This window comes from Bufo bufo, chromosome 3 (assembly GCF_905171765.1).
Source record: "Bufo bufo chromosome 3, aBufBuf1.1, whole genome shotgun sequence".
In the NCBI taxonomy this organism is placed as follows: Eukaryota; Metazoa; Chordata; class Amphibia; order Anura; family Bufonidae; genus Bufo; species Bufo bufo.
In genome coordinates, this window is record NC_053391.1 from 192,339,547 (window position 1) to 192,361,215 (window position 21,669).

A 21,669-nucleotide genomic window follows, 5' to 3' on the forward strand; every position below is an offset into this window, starting at 1 on the left:
ACACCACTGAGCAGTATATTATTTTTTGCATTTACAGCCACTTACAAGTATATTTTAAGGGTTGGAAAACTCTTTAGACAAGTTTGTACTTCTGAGTGGTTTCTGAGTTCCTAGATTGGACTGTACAGAGCGCTGCAGTGAACTCTGCATACATTTTTGCAGTTTGTATAGTAATGCATATCATAGTTGCAACCACACCATTAACATTTTTGTTTTACTTCCTCTTAACACAGGAAAACTTCAGTTTCTTTACAGTTTTCACACAGACAAGATCTTATAGCAGTAACGGAAGCAGCAACCTTCTGGATTTTACTATTTTCTGCAGATTAAACGGTAAGATGACTGCAGATTATAACTGTATACCCTATCTATCGGGGCTCAGGGGGTAGGGTTAATAGATCTGCTTCTAACTCAATATAATTGATATATATTCCAGCAAATGTATAGTTCTGGACAATAGGCATGAAATACTTATATAACATGAAAATATACAAATATCAGCTAGGTTTGTAAAGACTGATTTGAAATGATGTATGTGTAACCTGTGTATGTGCAACCTGGGGGTACATACCACATTTCTAGGGGAAAGTGTTCTAATCTGTGCTCTTGCTTTGCTTTTTTATCAGGCAGCAATGTACTGTATGTATGACCGTACTGTATGATCATACCCTTTGGCTTACTTTGAAGTTAGTTGTTTGTAAAGGTGGCACCTGGCTTACGAACAGGGTGGGCTCCACAGGATACAGTGAAGACACGAACGAGGAAAGCAACCCCAACACCAGCTTTTGCCAAAACAGAATTTTACTTAAATGTGGCAATAAACACAACCACAAATGCTGGGAACATACAATAAATTTACATACACCCGGCCCGAAGGCTGAGACCCTTGTGCTGCACAGCACGGCGCCCTCCGATGGATGCAGGAGGAAAGTGCAGTAATTTACCTACTGGCGGGCACAATTAAACTGCCACACCTTACCTGTTATTACCCTTAAAAAACAAGAACCACTGTATGGGTGTGTGGTACGGGCTAGCCTGCGGTGCAGCACAACAGCTTACAATCTTACAAAGCTCTACAGTAATCCCCCTCCCATAACTGGTCCTGTAGCACGTGGCTGAGTATTCCTTCTGAGCAAAACGCCAGCCTGGCTCGAGTTTGTGGGAATTTTATCAGCTCTCCAATGTGAAATGTCACTTTAAGTTATGGAGTCCTTGCAATGAACAGTAGTAACACTTGTGGCCTGACACAAACAGAGACCTTAACTAACTAACTACAGGCCTGGTCTCAGTCTTTAGGCGCCAACACTGTACTGAGGTGCGTGCACGATCTTACCGAACCGGGTCTGCTCTAGTCTGCACCCGTTGGTGACTCTGAACAGAACAAATGCCTCTCCAACAAGCATGTGGTACCGCAGTGTATGTAGCTTTGCTCCTCAGCTCTCATCAGCATTCCAGGAAGCAATCCTTATTCCTCTGGACAGGATAAGGGTCTTGAACACGATCAGCTTCACTTAGCTGCAGCTCTGGTCACTGAGGGATGCTCTCACACCTGGATGCCGTTGGATTCTCTGCTCACAAACTTCCTCAGTCTCAGCTTCCTCTAAGGTGGCTGCTTCCTTTTCTTCCCCAGGCTCTGAAACTCCACCTCTCATGAATAATAAAAGCTGTGTTTTGGAAACAGCAGCATCTTGTGGCCAAACAGCAGAATGTCAATCCAGATCATTTAATTGAATCTATACAAACAGTGTTCAGACAATGAGAGCTGTTTCCCCATCTCACAGTTCCAAAAAAAGTGGCTTCACTTGTGGGCTGTCAGTGGGCTGGTGAAGGTCTTCTCAAACCCAATGTCATCACTATGGCCTTAAAGTGCTCGCTGTAAAATCCTATTCCCAACAGTGAGCAACCAACATTTTTGAGATTTTCATCACATTTTTGCAGCATATTACACTGCAAAATGCCTATCATCGATATAAATATATATTTCCAGCCAAATATAAAAGCATGACTGCTCTTGCATATCTGTGTATGGTTAGTGGTAAAGCTAAAGGGATTTAGAAGTAATCTCAATTATGTAGCCTCGGAGGTTCTACTTTTACTGTTTTATTTAGGAGTAATTTGGACTGCCCCTTTTACCTTGTGTGGTTCAATCAAATTGAATAGATGGACCTTCTGCTGAGTCTTTGCATAGACTGTTTATACACAACATACCTATAAGTAATGGGGCAACAAAACATACAATCATCACCCGTGCACTGTGCCCACTTTCCTATGAACACATTTCATTTTCATTTTCATGTTTATACACAACAGCCAATCTAAAGAGGCAGAGCTTGCAGGGGGAGGAGAGCAGTCTGGACCAATGATAAAACAGGGGTGTGTCTTAGACTACCTCAGACTCCCTATAGATACTGTAGCAAGATCTGTTGAAAAACTGGTGAGAGTCTACATATTGTTTTTTCGTTTATGACAGAACAATCACTTTAAGCTTAATGATTTCTTTTAACCACCTCCGGACCGCCTAACGCAGATTCGCGTTCCGGAGGTGGCAGCGCTGCGCAGAGTCACGCATATACGCGTCATCTCGCGAGACGCGAGATTTCCTGTGAACGCGCGCACACAGGCGCGCGCATTCACAGGATCGGAAGGTAAGCGAGTGGATCTCCAGCCTGCCAGCGGCGATCGTTCGCTGGCAGGCTGGAGATGTGATTTTTTTAACCCCTAACAGGTATATTAGACACTGTTTTGATAACAGCGTCTAATATACTTGCTACCTGGTCCTCTGGTGGTCCCTTTTGTTTGGATCGACCACCAGAGGACACAGGTAGCTCAGTAAAGTAGCACCAAACACCACTACACTACACTACACCCCCCCTGTCACTTATTAACCCCTTATGAACCCCCTGATCACCCCCCTGTCATTGATCACCCCCCTGTAAGGCTCTATTCAGATGTCCGTATGATTTTTACGGATCCACTGATAGATGGATCGGATCCGCAAAACGCATACGGACGTCTGAATGGAGCCTTACAGGGGATGATCAATGATGGGGGTGATCACCCCATATAGACTCCCTGATCACCCCCCTGTCATTGATCACCCCCCTGACATTGATCACCCCCCTGTAAGGCTGCATTCAGATGTCCGTATGATTTTTACGGATCCACTGATACATGGATCGGATCCGCAAAACACATACGGACATCTGAATGGAGCCTTACAGGGGGGTGATCACCCCATATAGACTCCCTGATCACCCCCCTGTCATTGATCACCCCCCTGTCATTGATCACCCCCCTGTAAGGCTGCATTCAGATGTCCGTATGATTTTTACGGATCCACTGATACATGGATCGGATCCGCAAAACACATACAGACATCTAAATGGAGCCTTACAGGGGGGTGATCACCCCATATAGACTCCCTGATCACCCCCCTGTCATTGATCACCCCCCTGTCATTGATCACCCCCCTGTAAGGCTGCATTCAGATGTCCGTATGATTTTTACGGATCCACTGATACATGGATCGCATCCGCAAAACACATATGGACATCTGAATGGAGCCTTACAGGGGGGTGATCACCCCATATAGACTCCCTGATCACCCCCCTGTCATTGATCACCCCCCTGTCATTGATCACCCCCCTGTAAGGCTGCATTCAGATGTCCGTATGATTTTTACGGATCCACTGATACATGGATCGGATCCGCAAAACACATACGGACATCTGAATGGAGCCTTACAGGGGGGTGATCACCCCATATAGACTCCCTGATCACCCCCCTGTCATTGATCACCCCCCTGTCATTGATCACCCCCCTGTAAGGCTGCATTCAGATGTCCGTATGATTTTTACGGATCCACTGATACATGGATCGGATCTGCAAAACACATACGGACATCTGAATGGAGCCTTACAGGGGGGTGATCACCCCATATAGACTCCCTGATCACCCCCCTGTCATTGATCACCCCCCTGTCATTGATCACCCCCCTGTAAGGCTGCATTCAGATGTCCGTATGATTTTTACTGATCCACTGATACATGGATCGGATCCGCAAAACACATACGGACATCTGAATGGAGCCTTATAGGGGGGTGATCAATGACAGGGGGGTGATCACCCCATATAGACTCCCTGATCACGCCCCTGTCATTGATCACCCCCCTGTCATTGATCACCCCCCTGTAAGGCTCCATTCAGACATTTTTTTGGCCCAAGTTAGCGGAGATAATTTTTTTTTTTCTTACAAAGTCTCATATTCCACTAACTTGTGTCAAAAAATAAAATCTCACATGAACTCACCATACCCCTCACGGAATCCAAATGCGTAAAAAATTTTAGACATTTATATTCCAGACTTCTTCTCACGCTTTAGGGCCCCTAGAATGCCAGGGCAGTATAAATACCCCACATGTGACCCCATTTCGGAAAGAAGACACCCCAAGGTATTCCGTGAGGGGCATATTGAGTCCATGAAAGATTGAAATTTTTGTCCCAAGTTAGCGGAAAGGGAGACTTTGTGAGAAAAAAAAAAAAAATCAATTTCCGCTAACTTGTGCCAAAAAAAAAAAAATTCTATGAACTCGCCATGCCCCTCATTGAATACCTTGGGGTGTCTTCTTTCCAAAATGGGGTCACATGTGGGGTATTTATACTGCCCTGGCATTCTAGGGGCCCTAAAGCGTGAGAAGAAGTCTGGGATCCAAATGTCTAAAAATGCCCTCATAAAAGGAATGTGGGCCCCTTTGCGCATCTAGGCTGCAAAAAAGTGTCACACATGTGGTATCGTCGTACTCAGGAGAAGTTGGGCAATGTGTTTTGGGGTGTCATTTTACATATACCCATGCTGGGTGAGATAAATATCTTGGTCAAATGCCAACTTTGTATAAAAAATGGGAAAAGTTGTCTTTTGCCGAGATATTTCTCTCACCCAGCATGAGTATATGTAAAAAGACACCCCAAAACACATTGCCCAACTTCTCCTGAATACGGCGATACTGCATGTGTGACACTTTTTTGCAGCCTAGGTGGGCAAAGGGGCCCACATTCCAAAGAGCACCTTTAGGATTTCACAGGTCCTTTACCTACTTACCACACATTAGGGCCCCTGGAAAATGCCAGGGCAGTATAACTACCCCACAAGTGACCCCATTTTGGAAAGAAGACACCCAAAGGTATTCCGTGAGATGCATGGTGAGTTCCTAGAATTTTATATTTTTTGTCACAAGTTAGCGGAAAATGATGATTTTTTTTATTTTATTTTTTTCCTTACAAAGTCTCATATTCCACTAACTTGTGACAAAAAATAAAAACTTCCATGAACTCACTATGCCCATCACGAAATACCTTGGGGTGTCTTCTTTCCAAAATGGGGTCACTTGTGGGGTAGTTATACTGCCCTGGCATTTTAGGGGCCGAATGCCTGAGAAGTGGTTTGAAATCAAAATCTGTAAAAAATGGCCGGTGAAATCCGAAAGGTGCTCTTTGGAATGTGGGCCCCTTTGCCCACCTAGGCTGCAAAAAAGTGTCACACATGTGGTATCGCTGTACTCAGGAGAAGTTGGGCAATGTGTTTTGGGGTGTCATTTTACATATGCCCATGCTGGGTGAGAGAAATATCTTGGCAAAAGACAACTTTTCCCATTTTTTTATACAAAGTTGGCATTTGACCAAGATATTTATCTCACCCAGCATGGGTATATGTAAAATGACACCCCAAAACACATTGCCCAACTTCTCCTGAGTACGGAGATACCACATGTGTGACACTTTTTTGCAGCCTAGGTGGGCAAAGCGGCCCACATTCCAAAGAGCACCTTTCGGATTTCACCGGCCATTTTTTACAGATTTTGATTTCAAACTACTTACCACACATTTGGGCCCCTAGAATGGCAGGGCAGTATAACTACCCCACAAGTGACCCCATTTTGGAAAGAAGACACCCCAAGGTATTCGCTGATGGGCATAGTGAGTTCATAGAAGTTTTTATTTTTTGTCACAAGTTAGTGGAATATGAGACTCTGTAAGAAAAAAGAAAAGAAAAAATCATCATTTTCCGCTGACTTGTGACAAAAAATAAAAAGTTCTATGAACTCACTATGCCCATCAGCGAATACCTTAGGGTGTCTACTTTCCGAAATGGGGTCATTTGTGGGGTGTTTGTACTGTCTGGCCATTGTAGAACCTCAGGAAACATGACAGGTGCTCAGAAAGTCAGAGCTGCTTCAAAAAGCGGAAATTCACATTTTTGTACCATAGTTTGTAAACGCTATAACTTTTACCCAAACCATTTTTTTTTTACCCAAACATTTTTTTTTATCAAAGACATGTAGAACAATAAATTTAGAGAAAAATTTATATATGGATGTCGTTTTTTTTTGCAAAATTTTACAACTGAAAGTGAAAAATGTCATTTTTTTGCAAAAAAATCGTTAAATTTCGATTAATAACAAAAAAATTAAAAATGTCAGCAGCAATGAAATACCACCAAATGAAAGCTCTATTAGTGAGAAGAAAAGGAGGTAAAATTCATTTGGGTGGTAAGTTGCATGACCGAGCAATAAACGGTGAAAGTAGTGTAGGTCAGAAGTGTAAAAAGTGGCCTGGTCATTAAGGGTGTTTAAGCTATAGGGGCTGAGGTGGTTAATAATTACTTGTGCACTAGTCAGATATGGATGCTGGACATACAGGTATATATACACAGTCGAGTCATTACTATGACCACTTACTACTTTCAACATCTGCAGTGCATAACACATGAAGGAAGTCATGTGTTGGTGGGTCTATAAGTTGTGTGATGGACTGTCTGCATACATTTTCCTCGTTGTTGTCATGGATAAAAGGGTTGATTTATCAGAGTTGTAAAAAGGGATGATTATTGGCTTTCAGGCCAAGGGTGGCAGGACTTCTGAAAATGTGAAGGTTGTGAACTGTTCGCATGCTGCTGTGGCGAAAGTGTATAGTGAATGGACAAATGGCACCATTGAGAATACATGACATGGAAACTGTGGAGTACCATATGCCATTGATGTGGAGTGGCTCACCGACAAAATGAAGCAGGAGCTATGCGCCTCTAAAAGCTCAGCAAACCCTACTGCATATATCTCTTGTCTCTGTAGAGTTTGACAGACATCTTAGTTTCCTACTTTCCATCATCCTCACACCTTCTCAACATTCCATTCCCCACTTCCCCCAATACCGTGCCTGCTGTGCTCCCCAATACTATACTGCAGAAATAGTCCTCCTGAAAATACTAGTTCCACACAGATAGTACCCCTTCAATAATTATTGGCACACAGTGTCCTAAATAATAACTGCACCCAACAATAGTGTCCTGGACACTAATAGTGTAAACATAATGTCCCCCAAAAATAACTGTGCTAAGCTGATACTGTGCCATGTTGCCCCCCACAGTCCCACCAATAGAAAATAAATTATCTGCCAGAGTGCTCTTAGTGTGAACAGTACCCCCAATAGTAATAATGCCCCATTGTGCCCATACTAGTAATCTTCATGTTCTCCATAGTCCACCAGTAGTAATTCTTATTTATGCTGGTAAAATAATGCCCACTAATGTGTACCAGTACAAAAAAAAACTATAATGTACACCAGTACAAAAAATACTCCATTATAATGTTTGCCAGTAAAAAAATAACCCCTTATAATGTGAACCAGCACAAAAAATACCCCCTTATAAGGTGTGCCAGTAGAAAAACACACCTTATAATGTGTGCCAGTACAAATAATATCTCCTTATATTGTCCACCAGTACACAAAATGCCCCCTAACCGTTCAGATCGGACCCCCATATCAGACCTCAAATTAGACCCCCATATCAGATCTTCAGATCAGACCCCCTTATCAGATCTCAAATCAGACCCCCATATCACACCTCAGATCAGATTACCATATCAGATCCTTAAATCAGACCCCCATATCAGATCCTCAGACCCCCATATCATATCCTCAGATCAGACCTTCAGATAAAACTTCCAGACCTTCATGTTATACCCCCCCCATATTAGACCTCAGATCAGGCCCCCTTGAGACCTCCATGTCAGAACCCCATATCAGACCTCAGATCAGACCACCATTAGACCTTCATGTCAGACCCTCCCCAATATAAGACCTCAGATTAGACCCCCTTTAGACCTCCATGTAAGACCCCTCCAGCAGACCTTAAATCAGGACTCCATGTCAGACTCCCCCCCATATCAGACCTCAGATCAAATCCCCATTAGACCTCCATGTCTGACCACCAAGTATCAGACCTTAGATCAGACCTTAAAATAAAAAAGTTCACTTATGTACCTCTCCTGCTCCACCACCACTCTCCAGGTCCGGCGTTCTTCCACTCCTCGCTCCTTGATCTTCTCTGCGCCCACGCTGGACTGTCACCTGACTGCCTGCAGCGTCAGGTCATAGTGCGTGCACTATGTCCTGATGCTGTACGCAGTCAGGAAAGTGCAGCACGGCCTAGAGAAGACTAGAGAGGAGAGTGAGTGTTCGGAATGCTTCACTCCCCCCACCTCCTGCAGTGCATCTTATAAAGCAAAAAATACGGTAATTGGCAGCGCGCCACTGGCAAGGGGGGCCCTGAGAGCCCCCCTGGCTTAGGGGCCCGGTCACAGCTTCTATCTCTGTGACTCCTATAGCTACGTCACTATTCACTGCACCTTCGCTAACAAAGTTGCATCAGCAGCAAAGATCTAGCTGCAGTCCATGCTGCACACGGTGGTTACACTGGATATAAGCTGACAGTTATAACAATGTGACTCGAAATATAACTGAAAATAAATATATTTTTTACATCATTTTAAAAAAAAATTCTATAGAGGGTGTCTGCTGTGACTAGTGACATCTGAATTATACCTTCTGTGTGTCAAGGCCAGAAATTGGAGAAAAATAATTGAAAATAAATATATTTTTACATAATTTTCAATCATTTTTCTATAGAGGGTGTCAGCAGTGACTTGTGACATCTGTCCAATACCTTCTGTGTGTTAGGGCCAGAAATTGGAGAAATATAACTGAAAATTACTATATTTTTTCTATAATTTTCTATAATTTTTCTATAGAGGGTGTCAGCAGTGACTTGTGACATCTGTCCAATACCTTCTGTGTGTTAGGGCCAGAAATTGGAAAAAATATAACTGAAAATTACTATATTTTTTCCATCATTTTCAATAATTTTTCTATAGAGGGTGTCTGCAGTGACTAGTGACATCTGTATTATACCTTCTGTGTGTCAGGGCCAGAGATTGGAGAAATATAACTGAAAATAAATATATATTTTCCATCATTTTCAATAATTTTTCTATAGAGGGTGTCTGCAGTGACTAGGACATCTGTATTATTCCTTCTGTGTGTGTCAGGGCCAGAAATGGGAGAAATATAACTGAAAATTACTATATTTTTTCCATCATTTTCAATAATTTTTCTATAGAGGGTGTCAGCAGTGACTTGTGACATCTGTCCAATACCTTCTGTGTGTCAGGGCCAGAAATTGGAGAAATATAACTGAAAATTACTATATATTTTTTCCATCATTTTCAATCATTTTTCTATAGAGGGTGTCTGCAGTGACCAGTGACATCTGTATTATACCTTCTGTGTGTCAGGGCCAGAGATTGGAGAAATATAACTGAAAATTACTATATTTTTTACATAATTTTCAATAATTTTTCTATAGAGGGTGTCTGCAGTGACCAGTGACATCTGTATTATACCTTCTGTGTGTCAGGGCCAGAGATTGGAGAAATATAACTGAAAATAAATATATTTTTTACATAATTTTCAATAATTTTTCTATAGAGGGTGTCTGCAGTGACCAGTGACATCTGTATTATACCTTCTGTGTGTCAGGGCCAGAGATTGGAGAAATATAACTGAAAATTACTATATATTTTTTCCATCATTTTCAAAAGAAATTCTATAGAGGGTGTCTGCAGTGACTACTGACATCTGTATTATACCTTCTGTGTGTGTCAGGGCCAGAAATGGGAGAAATATAACTGAAAATTACTATATTTTTTACATAATTTTCAATAATTTTTCTATAGAGGGTGTCTGCAGTGACCAGTGACATCTGTATTATACCTTCTGTGTGTCAGGGCCAGAGATTGGAGAAATATAACTGAAAATTACTATATATTTTTTCCATCATTTTCAAAAGAAATTCTATAGAGGGTGTCTGCAGTGACTACTGACATCTGTATTATACCTTCTGTGTGTGTCAGGGCCAGAAATGGGAGAAATATAACTGAAAATTACTATATTTTTTACATAATTTTCAATAATTTTTCTATAGAGGGTGTCTGCAGTGACCAGTGACATCTGTATTATACCTTCTGTGTGTCAGGGCCAGAAATTGGAGTAATATAACTGAAAATTACTATATATTTTTTCCATCATTTTCAATCATTTTTCTATAGAGGGTGTCTGCAGTGACATCTGTATTATACCTTCTGTGTGTCAGGGCCAGAGATTAGAGAAATATAACTGAAAATAAATATATTTTTGCCATCATTTTCAATAATTTTTCTATAGAGGGTGTCTGCAGTGACTAGTGACATCTGTATTATACCTTCTGTGTGTCAGGGCCAGAAATTGGATAAAAATAACTGAAAATTACTATATTTTTTCCACCATTTTCAAAATAAATTCTATAGAGGGTGTCTGCAGTGACTACTGACATCTGTATTATACCTTCTGTGTGTCAGGGCCAGAGATTAGAGAAATATAACTGAAAATAAATATATTTTTCCATCATTTTCAATAATTTTTCTATAGAGGGTGTCTGCAGTGACCAGTGACATCTATATTATACCTTCTGTGTGTCAGGGCCAGAGATTGGAGAAACATAACTGAAAATTACTATATTTATTACATCATTTTCAATAATTTTTCTATAGAGGGTGTCAGCAGTGACTTGTGACATCTGTCCAATACCTTCTGTGTGTCAGGGCCAGAAATTGGAGAAATATAACTGAAAATTACAATATTTTTCCATTAGTTTAAATAATTTTTCTATAGAGGGTGTCTGCAGTGACTAGTGACATCTGTATTATATCTTCTGTGTGTCAGGGCTAGAGATTGGAGAAATATAACTGAAAAGAAATATATTTTTTACATCATTTTCAATAATTTTTCTATAGCGGGTGTCTGCAGTGACTAATGACATCTGTATTATACCTTCTGTGTGTCAGGGCCAGAGATTGGAGAAATATAACTGAAAATAAATATATTCTTTTACATAATTTTCAATAATTTTTCTATAGAGGGTGTCAGCAGTGACTTGTAACTTCTGTCCAATACCTTCTGTGTGTCAAGGCCAGAGATAGGAAAAATATAAGTGAAATCTATTTTCCTTTTGCCATACTTTTTTCATATACTGTGCTTGCTGTGAACTTCGACATCCGTGCCACATCTGTGAACTTCGACATCAAGCGTGCATATAACATTTAATATGCGCAAGGCGAGCAGTAAGGGACGGGGAAGTGGCCGTGATGCTGATAGTTCACGCAGAGGCCGTGGCCCTGGGCACGTTGAAACTGTGCCTGCTGCCAGAACAAAACTCTTGAAGTCAGACCAGTGCGACCAGGTGGTCGGTTGGATTGTAGCAGATAATGCTTCCAGTCAGTTAAGCACCACCCTGTCTTCCACCAAGTCCAGTCTCAGTAGCCAAGATTCTGGTCAACAGAATCCTCTTCCTGATCCTCCTTCCTCCCACCATGGAGAGTCTGGCCAAACAAGTGATCACACACTCGGAAATTCCGAGGATCTCTTTTCATCGCCATTACTTGATTTGGCCCTCTCGCCAAGCACGCTTGAAGAGGGACATGAGATCTTGTGCCCTGATTCCCAACCTTTTGAGCATCCACAGTCACAAGAACATGACGGTGGGGAACGGCAATTAGTGTTTAATGAGGTGGATGATGATGAGACACAGCTGCCAATGAGTCAACCTGAATTACTGTCTCAAGAGGTTGATGAAGAGGATGAGGCACAGTTGTCAATCACTGAGGTTGTGGTTAGGTCAACAAATCAAGAGGTTGATCAGAGTGAGGAAGTGGAAGAGGAGGTGGTGGATGATGAGGTCACTGACCCAACCTGGGAAGGTAGAAAGCCGAGTGAGGACAGCAGTACAGAGGGGCAAGGATCTGCAGCACCACAACAGGCTGGAAGAGGCAATGGGGTGGCAAAAGGAAGAAGGCGGGCCACACCAAACAGGCCCGCAACTGTTCCACGGAGCACCCCCTTCTGCAAATCTCCCTTGCCAAAGATTAGGTGTTCCGCAGTATGGCGCTTTTTTGAGGAAAGTGAGGACGACAAAAGAATAGTAGTTTGCAACCTGTGCCACACCAAAATCAGCCAGGGCATGAACACTAGCAACCTCACCACCACCAGCATGATCCCCAACATGGCATCCAAGCACCGTAATAAATGGTACGAACGCCTGGGTCCACAATCTGTGTCTGCGAGTCACACCACTGCCTCCTCTTCCCCTATGGAACGTGCTGGCCAATCGCCTGTCGAAGGCGCAGGCGAGGATGCCTCCTGTCCTGCATGTGGACTTTCGCAAGCACCATCAGCGACCACATCCACTTCCCTGTCCCAGCGCAGCGTCCAAATGTCATTACCCCAGGCATTTGAATGCAAGCGCAAATACCCAGGCACCCACCCACAGGCCATAGCACTAAATGGGCACCTTTCAAAATTACTGGCCCTGAAAATGTTGCCATTTAGGCTTGTGGACACTGAGGCCTTCCACAGCCTGATGTCGGCAGCCGTCACGCGGTACTCTGTCCCCAGCCGCCACTATTTTTCGGGGTTGTGCCCTGCCTGCTTTACACCAACATGTGTCCCGCAACGTCACACGTGCCCTGACCAACGCAGTTACTGGGAAGATCCACTTAACCACGGACACATGGGCAAGTGCATTTGGCCAGGGATGCTACATTTCCCTGACAGCACACTGGGTGAACATTGTGGAGGCTGGGAGCGAGTCGTACCCTGGGATGGCACAGGTGCGGTCCTAATTCCATCAGGGTTTCCGCCAGCACCTACGTTAGTGGCTCCAACCTCTACTTCTCCTCCCCCTCCTCCTCCACTTTCACCTCCAAATTATCCGCGTGCAGGACCAGTCAGCCATCAGCCGGTAGCTGGAAGCAGTGTAGCACTGCAGTGGGGAAGCGTCAACAGGCCGTGTTGAAGCTGATATGCTTAGGGGACAAACAGCACACCGCCGCAGAGCTGTTGCAAGGGATAAGAGACCAGACTGAGCTGTGGCTCTCGCCACTCAACCTTCAACCAGGCATGGTTGTGTGTGATAATGGCTGTAACTTGGTGGCGGCTTTGGAGCTCGGCAAGCTCAGACACATCCCATGCCTAGCCCACGTCTTAAACTTAGTGGTTCAGCGGTTTCTCAAAACCTACCCCAATTTGCCTGAGCTACTGGTGAAGTTGCGCCGCGTGTGTGCACATTTCCGCAAGTCATCGACAGCTTCAGCCGGTCTGTCAACGCTGCAGCAGCGCTTTAACTTGCCAGCTGTTGTGCAACGTGAGCACGCGCTGGAACTCCACGTTCCACATGTTGGCCAGGCTTTGTGAGCAGCAAAGGGCAGTAGTGGAATACCAGCTGCAACATGGTCGTCGCCTTTCCAGTCAGCTTCCGCTAATCAGAAGCGAGGAGTGGGCATGGATGTCTGACCCCTGTGAGATTTTAAGAAACTTTGAGGAATTAACACAGATGGTGAGCGCCGATAACACTATTATCAGCGTAACCATCCCACTTCTGTGTCTACTCAAATGCTCGCTGCTCACAATTAAGGACAACGCTTTGCATGTGGAAGAGGGGGAAATGGGGGAAGACATTACACAGGGTGATAGCCAGACCACCCTCAGTCCGTCTTCTCAGCGCGAATTGGACGATGAAGAGGAGGAGGAGGAGCAGGAGACAGTTGCCTCCGCTACAGAGGGTAGTACCCATGGAAGTTTAATTCCATCTGTTCAGCGTGGGTGGGCGGGCAGAAGAGAAGGAAGAGGATGAGGAGATTGAGAGTGATCCTTCTGATGATGACAGCGAAGTCTTGCGTGTTGGTACTCTGGCACACATGGCTGACTTAATGTTAGGCTGCCTTTCCTGTGACCCGCGCGTTATACGCACTTTAGACATCACGGATTACTGAGTGTTCACCCTTCTCGACCCCCGCTACAAAGAGAACATCTCATCTCTCATTCCTTAGGTGGAGAGGATGAGCAAAATGGTGCAATACCAGAAGATCCTTGTTGAAAAATTGCTCCAAAAATTTCCATCTGACAACGCTGGCGGCAGAGTCCGTACTTCCTTGGCCAACCGAGGAGGGGAGATAAGGGGAACACACAGCAGTTCCAACAGAGGCAGGGCAACACTCTCCATAGCCTGGGACAGTTTCATGACACCCCGCCAGCACCCTCACCCTGATGCGTGGCCTAGTGTCACAAGCAGGGAAAATTTTTGGAAGAACATGGCGAAGGAGTACATAGCAGACCGTGTCAGCATCCTTAATGATCCCTCAATGCCTTACAACTACTGGGTGTCCAAGCTGGACACGTGGCACGAACTACGCCTTGGAGGTGCTGGCCTGCCCTGCCGCCAGCGTTTTGTCTGAGCGGGTATTTAGTGCTGCTGGTGGCATTATAACAGATAAGCGTATCCGCCTGTCAACTTAAAATGCTGACAGGTTGACTCTTCTAAAATTGAACAAGGCCTGGATTGCCCCAGACTTCTCGACTCCACCAGAGGAAAGCGGATGACCAAAGGCACTTTAAATGTGTTGTTTAATGTACTGAATACACTGTATTCCCATGCACCCTTCCACCACAAAAAAGGGTATATGGTTAAATCTTCCTTTTTCATCCTCCTCCTCCTCTTCCATCATATCAACATGCTTATTCGTTGCATATAATGCCCTCACATATATGCCCTCGCATATAATTTTTTACAGGGTCAGCTCAACTGCAAGCCCTCACGTATAATGTTTTACAGGGTCAGCTCAACTGCAGGCCGTCGCATATAATGTTTTACAGGGTCAGCTCAACTGCAGGCCCTCACCTAAAATCTTTTACAGGGTCAGCTCAACTGCAGGCCCTCTCATATAATGTTTTACAGGGTCAGCTCAACTGCAGGCCGTCGCATATAATGTTTTACCGGGTCAGCTCAACTGCAGGCCCTCACCTAAAATATTTTACAGGGTCAGCTCAACTGCAGGCCCTCGCATATGATGTTTTACATGGTCAGCTCAACTGCAGGCCCTCACATATAATGTTTTACAGGGTCAGGTAACCTGCAGGCCCTCACCTAAAATCTTTTACAGGGTCAGCTCAACTGCAGGCCCTCACATATAATGTTTTACAGGGTCAGCTCACCTGCAGGCCCTCACCTACATTCTTAACAGGGTCAGCTCACTTTCAGATGACGACAGCGAAGTCTTGCCTGTTGGTACTCTGGCACACATGGCTGACTTCATGGCAGGCTGCTTTTCCCATGACCCGCGCGTTATGCGCATTTTAGACAACACGGATTACTGGGTGTCCACCCCCGCTACAAAGAGAACCTATCACCTCTCATTCCTCTGGTGGAGAGGACAAGCAAAACGGTGCTATACCAGAATGTCCTTGTTGAAAAATCGCTCCAAAGTTGATAGGGCAGACATCCAAATGGATCGTCGCCGTCACGGGGACGTGAGATCGTCTAGAAGTTATCTAGAGTCAACAAGGCCCTCACCTACAAGTCCAGTCTCAGTAGCCAAGAGTCTGGTCAACACATTCCTCACCATGATGACACACTGGGTGAACGTTGTGGAGGCCGGGAGCAAGTTGGTTGCTGGCACCAGACTTGCCTTCCAATAGATCCTCGTTAACGGAAAGTGTACTCATTCCAATAACAGGGCCGCTTAGGAGTGCTGTATTGTTATTTATCGTCACTACCTCCCCGAGTTGGAAGTGGGTAATTTCCGCGTGCCTGCTGCCTTCCTTGGATGCTTGTGCTTTAATAACTTGACCCACCCTCTCTGGGTGGTTCACAATTAGGAAAAAAAAGAGGCAAGGCAACAACAGCCAATCAGATCTAAGCCATTGATCTCTCTTGGATGTGGTATCCCTTTCTTAAGCTCCCTCTCCGGCATCGAACCCTGATTCCCCGTTACCCGTGATCACCATGGTAGGCGCAGAAAAGAACATCTAAAGTTGATGGGGCAGACATCCAAATGGATCGTCACCGTCACGGGGAAGTGCAATCGCCCACAGGTTATCTAGAGTCACCAATGCGGCAGCAGGCCCTCGCCCCTCATGTTTTAGATGGTCAGATCAGCAGGCCCTTGCTCCAAATGTTTTTGAGAGTCACCAGCAGGCCATCAATCATAATTTTTCAAGGGTGTGTATGATGCCCTTTTTTATGTGTAACAAAGGGTGTTTTAGAATTCCGGTTCCTTGTAATTTTTGGCAGCCCTTTCACTTAGTTCATAGGCTTTGAGTGTAGGAGTCCCACTACCTGAACAATTTTACCACAATATGAATGAGGCCCTCCATTATGTGATATACAGGTTGTGTCGGAGTACCTCTTCCTTGTAATTTGTGGCAGCACTTGCACTTTATATACAAGTAAATATACAGGAAAGAATGTTTCTTAACAATTTTTCCTCTAAAATTGATTTTTTTTTTCGGTTTTGTGCGTATTATTGTCAGTTTTTAAAAGTGGCGTACTACTCGGACAACATGGTTTCCAGCAGAGACCTGGGAGTCCAAGATTAGGGATGAGCGAAACCGAACTGTATAGTTCGGGTTCGTACCGAATTTTGGGGTGTCCGTGACACGGACCCGAACCCGAACATTTTCGTAAAAGTCCGTGTTCGGGTTCGCTGTTCGGCGCTTTCTTGGCGCTTTTTGAAAGGCTGCAAAGCAGCTAATCAACAAGCGTCATACTACTTTCCCCAAGAGGCCATCACAGCCTTGCCTACTATTGGCATGGCTGTGATTGGCCAGTGCAGCATGTGACCCAGCTTCTATATAAGCTTGGGTCACGTAGCGCTGCACGTCACTCTGCTGATTGAAGCATAGGGAGAGGTTGCAGCTGCGACGTTAGGGCGAGATTAGGCAGATTAACTCCTCCAAAAGACTTCATTCTGTGATCGATCTGCAGCTGTGGATCATTGAAGTGCTAATATTGACTTGCTCACTTTTTTGAGGCTGCCCAGAAAAAACAGGCCTCACATCTCTATTCAACCAAATCTGTACTGTTTTAGCTGGTCAAGTTATTTGTAGTGACCGTAAAAGCACTTTTTATTTTCTGGATTGAAAAACTATTCCCAAATTTGCCATTCTCAAAATAACTAGTTTCTGATATTTGAGGCCTACTTGAAATCTATCCCAAAAAGGATATCTTACATTGAAGGTACTGATAGTGTCATTCAGAAAAACCTAAGACACACGCTACCGTGCAGATAGAAGTCTGATTCTGTGATTAAACCTATACCTGTCACACAGCGCAAAAAAAAAACAGGCCTCACATCTCTATTCAACCAAATCTGTACTGTTTTAGCTGGTCAAGTTATTTGTAGTGACCGTAAAAGCACTTTTTATTTTCTGGATTGAAAAACTATTCCCAAATTTGCCATTCTCAAAATAACTAGTTTCTGGTATTTGAGGCCTACTTGAAATCTATCCCAAAAAGGATATCTTACATTGAATGTACTGATAGTGTCATTCAGAAAAACCTAAGACACACGCTAGCGTGCAGATAGAAGTCTGATTCTGTGATTAAACCTATACCTGTCACACAGCGCAAAAAAAAAACAGGCCTTACATCTCTATTCAACCAAATCTGTACTGTTTTAGCTGGTCAAGTTATTTGTAGTGACCGTAAAAGCACACTTTTTGTTCTGGGTTGAAAAACTATTCCCAAATTTGCCATTCTCAAAATTGTGGTGAACGGGAACAATGAGGAAAACATCTAATAAGGGACGCGGACGTGGACATGGTCGTGGTGGTGTTAGTGGACCCTCTGGTGCTGGGAGAGGACGTGGCCGTTCTGCCACAGCCACACGTCCTAGTGTACCAACTACCTCAGGTCCCAGTAGCCGCCAGAATTTACAGGGATATTTGGTGGGGCCCAATGCCGTTCTAAGGATGGTAAGGTCTGAGCAGGTACAGGCATTAGTCAATTGGGTGGCCGACAGTGCATCCAGCACGTTCACATTATCTCCCACCCAGTCTTCTGCAGAAAGCGCACAGATGGCGCATGAAAACCAAGCCCATCAGTCTGTCACATCACCCCCATGCATATCAGGGAAACTGTCTGAGCCTCAAGGTTTGCAGCAGTCTCTTATGCTGTTTGAAGACTCTGCTGCCAGGGTTTCCCAAGGGCATCCACCTAGCCCTTCACCAGGGGTGGAAGAGATAGAATGCACTAACGCACAACCACTTATGTTTCCTGATGATGAGGACATGGGAATACCACCTCAGCACGTCTCTGATGATGACGAAACACAGGTGCCAACTGCTGCGTCTTTCTGCAGTGTGCAGACTGAACAGGAGGTCAGGGGTCAAGACTGGGTGGAAGACGATGCAGGGGACGATGAGGTCCTAGACCCCACATTGAATGAAGGTCGTGCCACTGACTTTCAGAGTTCGGAGGAAGAGGCAGTGGTGAGACCGAGCCAACAGCGTAGCAAAAGAGGGAGCAGTGGGCAAAATCAGAACACCCGCCGCCAAGAGACTCCGCCTGCTACTGACCGCCGCCATCTGGGACCGAGCACCCCAAAGGCAGCTTCAAGGAGTTCCCTGGCATGGCACTTCTTCAAACAATGTGCTGACGACAAGACCCAAGTGGTTTGCACGCTGTGCCATCAGAGCCTGAAGCGAGGCATTAACGTTCTGAACCTTAGCACAACCTGCATGACCAGGCACCTGCATGCAAAGCATGAACTGCAGTGGAGTAAACACCTTAAAAACAAGGAAGTCACTCAGGCTCCCCCTGCTGCCTCTTCTGCTGCTGCCGCCGCCTCGGCCTCTTCTGCTGCTGCTGCCGCCGCCTCGGCCTCTTCCTCTGCCTCTGGAGGAACGTTGGCACCTGCCGCCCAGCAAACATGGGATGTACCACCAAGACCACCACCTGCGTCACCAAGCATCTCAACCATGTCACACGGCAGCGTTCAGCTCTCCATCTCACAAACATTTGAGAGAAAGTGTAAATTCCCACCTAGCCACCCTCGATCCCTGGCCCTGAATGCCAGCATTCCTAAACTACTGGCCTATGAAATGCTGTCATTTAGGCTGGTGGACACACACAGCTTCAAACAGCTCATGTCACTTGCTGTCCCACAGTATGTTGTTCCCAGCCGCCACTACTTCTCCAAGAGAGCCGTGCCTTCCCTGCACAAACAAGTGTCCGATAAAATCAAGTGTGCACTGCGCAACGCCATCTGTGGCAAGGTCCACCTAACCACAGATACGTGGACCAGTAAGCACGGCCAGGGACGCTATATCTCCCTAACTGGGTAAATGTAGTGGCGGCTGGGCCCCAGGCGGAGAGCTGTTTGGTGCACGTCCTTCCGCCGCCAAGGATCGCAGGGCAACATTCTTTGCCTCCTGTCTCCTCCTCCTCCTACTCAGCTTCCTCCTCCTCTTCTTCCACCTGCTCATCCAGTCAGCCACACACCTTCACCACCAACTTCAGCACAGCCCGGGGTAAACGTCAGCAGGCCATTCTGAAACTCATATGTTTGGGGGACAGGCCCCACACCGCACAGGAGTTGTGGCGGGGTATAGAACAACAGACCGACGAGTGGTTGCTGCCGGTGAGCCTCAAGCCCGGCCTGGTGGTGTGCGATAATGGGCGAAATCTCGTTGCAGCTCTGGGACTAGCTGGTTTGACGCACATCCCTTGCCTGGCGCATGTGCTGAATTTGGTGGTGCAGAAGTTCATTCGCAACTACCCCGACATGTCAGAGCTGCTGCATAAAGTGCGGGCCGTCTGTTCGCGCTTCCAGCGTTCACACCCTGCCGCTGCTCGCCTGTCTGCGCTACAGCGTAACTTCGGCCTTCCCGCTCACCGCCTCATATGCGACGTACCCACCAGGTGGAACTCCACCTTGCATATGCTGGACAGACTGTGCGAGCAGCAGCAGGCCATAGTGGAGTTTCAGCTGCAGCACGCACGGGACAGTCGCACTGTGGATCAGACACACTTCACCACCAATGACTGGGCCTCCATGCGAGACCTGTGTACCCTGTTGCGCTGTTTCGAGTACTCCACCAACATGGCCAGTGGCGATGACGCCGTTATCAGCGTTACAATACCACTTCTATGTCTCCTTGAGAAAACACTTAGGGCGATGATGGAAGAGGAGGTGGCCCAGGAGGAAGAGGAGGAAGAGGGGTCATTTTTAGCACTTTCAGGCCAGTCTCTTCGAAGTGACTCAGAGGGAGGTTTTTTGCAACACCAGAGGCCAGGTACAAATGTGGCCAGACAGGGCCCACTACTGGAGGACGAGGATGAGGAGGAGGTGGAGGAGGATGAGGATGAAGCATGTTCACAGCGGGGTGGCACCCAAAGCAGCTCGGGCCCATCACTGGTGCGTGGCTGGGGGGAAACACAGGACGATGACGATACGCCTCCCACAGAGGACAGCTTGTCCTTACCTCTGGGCAGCCTGGCACACATGAGCGACTACATGCTGCAGTGCCTGCGCAACGACAGCAGAGTTGCCCACATTTTAACGTGTGCGGACTACTGGGTTGCCACCCTGCTGGATCCCCGGTACAAAGACAATGTGCCCACCTTACTTCCTACACTGGAGCGTGATAGGAAGAGGCGCGAGTACAAGCGCACGTTGGTAGACGCGCTACTGAGAGCATTCCCAAATGTCACAGGGGAACCAGTGGAAGCCCAAGGCGAAGGCAGAGGAGGAGCAAGAGGTCGCCAACGCAGCTGTGTCACGCCCAGCTCCTCTGAGGGCAGGGTTAGCATGGCAGAGAAGTGGAAAAGTTTTGTCAACACGCCACAGCTAAGTGCACCACCACCTGATACGGAACGTGTTAGCAGGAGGCAACATTTCACTAACATGGTGGAACAGTACCTGTGCACACCCCTCCACGTACTGACTGATGGTTCGGCCCCATTCAACTTCTGGGTCTCCAAATTGTCCACGTGGCCAGAGCTAGCCTGTTATGCCTTGGAGGTGCTGGCCTGCCCGGTGGCCAGCGTTTTGTCTGAACGTGTATTCAGCACGGCAGGGGGCGTCATTACAGACAAACGCAGCCGCCTGTCTACAGCCAATGTGGACAAGCTGACGTTCATAAAAATGAACCAGGCATGGATCCCACAGGACCTGTCCATCCCTTGTGCAGATTAGATATTAACTACCTCCCCTTAACAATATATTATTCTACTCCAGGGCACTTCCTCATTCAATACTATTTTTAATTTCATTTTACCATTATATTGCGGGGCAACCCAAAGTTGAATGAACCTCTCCTCTGTCTGGGTGCCGGGGCCTAAATGTGTGACAGTGGCCTGTTCCAGTGGTGGGTGACGTGAAGCCTGATTCTCTGCTATCACATGAAGACTTATTCTGTGCTGACATGAAGCCAGATTCTCTGTTACGCGACCTCTCTCCTCTGCCT

The 21,669-nt window shown here is 45.8% G+C and overlaps 1 protein-coding gene across 1 annotated transcript in view; it reads left to right on the forward strand.

The window, feature by feature from the left end:
- Positions 1–236: 236 nt before the first annotated feature.
- CD53 (CD53 molecule) overlaps positions 237–21,669 on the forward strand; it is an 88,051-nt gene continuing 66,618 nt past the window's right edge. The window contains exon 1 of the mRNA XM_040423862.1: positions 237–333. The gene's annotated coding sequence lies outside the window, so the exon portion shown is untranslated. The remainder of the gene's footprint in view (positions 334–21,669) is intronic.